At 42.8% G+C, this 3,962-nt stretch overlaps 1 pseudogene; it reads right to left on the reverse strand.

Moving 5' to 3' along the window:
- Positions 1 to 2,589: 2,589 nt before the first annotated feature.
- On the reverse strand, positions 2,590 to 3,628 carry LOC138152553 (elongation factor 1-delta-like; annotated as a pseudogene).
- Between the last annotated feature and the right edge of the window lie 334 nt (positions 3,629 to 3,962).

Genomic DNA, 3,962 nt, shown 5'->3' on the forward strand with positions numbered 1-3,962 from the left:
GAAGAAGGATTTTCTTGTTGTATGTTTACAGAAATCCTGGGAGAGGGTTTTGCTAATGTTTTCAGGGGTTCTAGGACTGTTCTGCAGACAGGATGAATTAATGAAGAGACTGGCAATGTATCTTGTAGCCTTGCTAAGCCTTGTCTCCCCAGGAACTAAGATTGCTGAGAACTTGCCTCGTGTCAAGATGAAGAAAAGACCTCCATATGGGTATTAAGTGCTGAGCTTAAACTTGATGTAACTCTGGGGTAGATTCAATTGTGATCCAGGGGTGGGGAACTTTTGACCTTTTTGTGTTCTATGGTTGAGCAAATGAATGTATTTTACTTATGTTTGGAAACTAATCTCCATTTGAGAAGAGGGGCTTTGTGGTGGACTAAATGAAGGTATAGCCTAGGGGTGGAGAAGTATTTAGAACGGGGACTTTGTAATTGATTGAATGATTGGAAGGTCCTGGGGTGGGGTAGTCCTTGGAGATTATTTAATCACATTTAGTAAATGCTGTATTTGGAATGATGTCATGTTTTGATCTTCTCTGTTCTTGGTTGGTCACTGAATAAAATGGAGAGCACCTATGCTGGTATTTTGAACCTGGGAAGTTGCCTTTCCTTGGCATTATATTATAGTGACTTGTCCAGGGTCACACAGCTAGTGAGTATCTGAGGCTGAATTTTAATTCAGGCCTTCCTGACTCCAAGGCTGGTGCTCTATCTGCTGAGTCACCTACCTGCCCCTAAGGCTTTGGTTTTAAAATTTCAGTTTAAAGAGGAGTGAACCTTTTTGTGGTGGCAAAGAATTGGAAATTAAGGGGATGCCCATCAATTGGGGAATGGCTGAACTAGTTGTGGTATATGAATGTAATGGAATACTACTGTGCTATAAGAAATGAGGAGCAGACGGACTTCACAATAACCTGGAGAGACTTATATAAACTGATGCTGAGAGAGAAGAGCAGAACCAGGAGAAATTTGTACACAACCACAGACACAACTTATGTGTGATGACTAACTTCAATAGACTGGGCTCCTCTCAGCAATGTAAGGTTGTAAGACAACTCCAAAAGACTCATGATCCAAAGAGATATTCACATCCAGAGAAAGAGATGCGGAGTCTGAATGCAGATTGAAACAACTACTTGCTGTGTTTCTTTTTCTTTTTTTGTTTCCTCTTTCCCACTGATCATTCCATCAGTTATAATCCTCCTTTACAATCTGACTAATGATTAATGTGAAAATATTTGTAGATCCTATATTCGAGTGCATGCCGCCATGATGGGGGGGAGGGGGAAAAGAGGGAGCGGGAGAAAATTTGAAACTCAAAGGACTGTGGAACTGAATGTTCTAAACTAAAAGTAAATAAACAAACCAATTTAGTTAAAGAAAAAAAGAAATACTGTAGAGGGTGACAAGACTCACCTACAGTTCTTAAACCATTTATTTGAAGGTTGATATTTCCAGTAGCCAATCAAGACATCAATACCATTCTGGAGGAAATGAGCCATGTTTCTATTGACATTCTTGCTATAACTGAATCCAGAGACATGAAGAAGTTGTTTGCTAGATGTAAGTACAGCTAAAAGACTTCTTCAAATGATGAATGAAGGAAATGGCAGCTTTGGCTTAACTGAGTTTCCAAAGGTAACAAAAAAACAATAATTTTATGGACACTTGGTCATTGCCTCTTCCAGTAATCTGATTGAGGTATAAGCAAGCTGATGAATAGGAAAATAATAATAATATATCTATCATTTCTTGCTGCAAAATATATAGAAGCAGAGAAATTGTATGAAAATGATGGAATTTTTCCAACAAAGTCAGCATTTATCTTGACAGTGACATCGGTGTGTAAGTAGGCACAGGGATACTTGGTGAAAATTATATTGGAAAATATTTGTAATCAAGAAATAAAAGAAGATAAAGGTAAAAAAAAATTTGAAAAAATAAAGAGGAATGAACCCTTATTCTCTGAGAGGTTATGAAAAAGTCATGGTAGAATACAAGGGAGTCTTCTGTTTGGTAGTTTTCCAGGCCCATTTCATGATAAAAAAGCTCCAGATTATGATACCTTCTTGTGGGTGGCAGGTCAATTTAATGGAGAGAGAACTGGTTTGGGAATCAGGAGACCAGAGTTTTAGTTCTGGTTCTGCCACTAATTCACTGGCCAGTCACCTCTCCCCGAGATTTAATTTTGTCTCTTATAAAATGAAAAGACTTAACTAGCAGATTTCAGGTAAGTACTGAAGTCAGCACCAACTAGCTCCATAGACCCCATCCTCAGATTTTTTTTTTTCCTTTGGCCATTTTTCTACATTTATTCACTTTTAAGGCTCCATACCCTATGGTCTCTGACTTGGTTCAGGAATGCCGGGCCCTGACAGAGTGAAGAATCCTGGTGTCTGGTCAGTGGCTCAGAGGATTAGCCACGAGAGAGGCCATACTCTACCATTCCAAATCCAGCTGAAGCATCTTTCAAGGGCCCTATTCTCCCCCCATGAGAGGGAAAGTCAGGGCCCCTGCTCAATCTTCCTCAGAGGCTGTCCTTCCCACCTCTCCCTCCCTAGAGACCCCAGTCCAGAACAGGCCCAGGCACCTCAAATCTCAGCCTTTATTTTGGTTACAGATTCACACACATTCAGGGGCCTTTTAGATCTTGTTGAAAGCAGCGATGTCAATGCTCTAAACATAATCTTCGAACTTGGTGATCTCCTCCTCCAGGATGTCTGTGCCCACCTTGTCATCCTCTACCACACATGGATCTGCAGCTTCTGGATGCCATACCCCACAGGCACCAGCTTGGAACCTCCCCAGACCAGTCCATCCAGCTGTACAGAGAGGACACACTCCTCCAACTTTGCCATGTCTGTTTCATCATCCCAAGGCTTGACATCTAGGAGGATGGAAGACTTTGCAATCAGCCCTGGCTTCTTGGCCTTCTTCTCTGCATATTGCCGAAGCCATTCTTCCTGAAGTCGGGCTGCTTCCTTGTCTTCTTCCTCATCGTCGCTACCAAACAAGTCAATATCATCATCCTCATCATCCTCTGCTGCAGTGGCCGCCTTCTTAGCAGGTGATGTGGTGGGTAGCTCCACCTTCTGCATAGGGGATACATGCTGAGTCTGAGGAGCCAGAGAGCGGTGGAAGAGGGAGCATTTCTCCAGGGTAGACAGCCAGATTTTGAGTTTGGAGATGGTGAACTGTAGGTCCTGAATCACACTCCGAAGGCTCTGGTTCTCTGCCTCTAGATTGGAAATTCTGGTAACCAGCTCACTATGATCCCCACTGGGACCACTGGAAGAGCTGGTGTTTGCACTAGGACCAGCTTCGGCCTGGCTCAGGGCCTCAGAGGGACTTTGCAGCACCATCTTGAGTCCGGCCAGCGATTTCTGGATATTCTCCCTGGCTCTGTCAAAGTCACGGAGGATCACACTGGCGCCGTTCTCCTGTCAGGAAGAGACAGGTACGGGACCATTCACCTGTTCATAGAACTTTCTTTCTGTATTGTTATACTTGAATTTGTCAAACCAGATCTTCTCATGCACCAAGAAACTGGTTGCCATCTTCACTCCGTGAGAAGCAAGGACAGTAGCGAAAGGTTAGTCCTAAAGCCAATCCCACGGGAAGCAGTGGGGAAAGGGGCCATCCTCAGATTTTCAATGTGAGCATCTCCAACTGGTAAATACTGCAAATCAAGGTTGATTTTGTTGATTTATAGATTTAAGTGTTAGAGAGAATGTTAATAATACAAATGAAAGTTAAAAGTATGTTATGCCTACATTTTTACCCATAGGAAACCAGTTAAACATTTACCAGTGTGTATGCTGCTGGTTGAGTTCCAGTGTCCCTTCCAGCTCACACATACTAAGATTCTCTGATTTAGCAGCATATGGGGTGTTCAGGGAGGACTAGCACCCCTGGTGTGAGGGCTTTCTGAGACCTTTCCAAGGCTGCTTATCCAACCTTCAC

The sequence above is a fragment of the Petaurus breviceps genome, unplaced genomic scaffold (genome assembly GCF_028583685.1).
Source record: "Petaurus breviceps papuanus isolate PSGF00001 unplaced genomic scaffold, PetGlider_PUasm1.0 90925, whole genome shotgun sequence".
Lineage (NCBI taxonomy): Eukaryota > Metazoa > Chordata > Mammalia > Diprotodontia > Petauridae > Petaurus > Petaurus breviceps.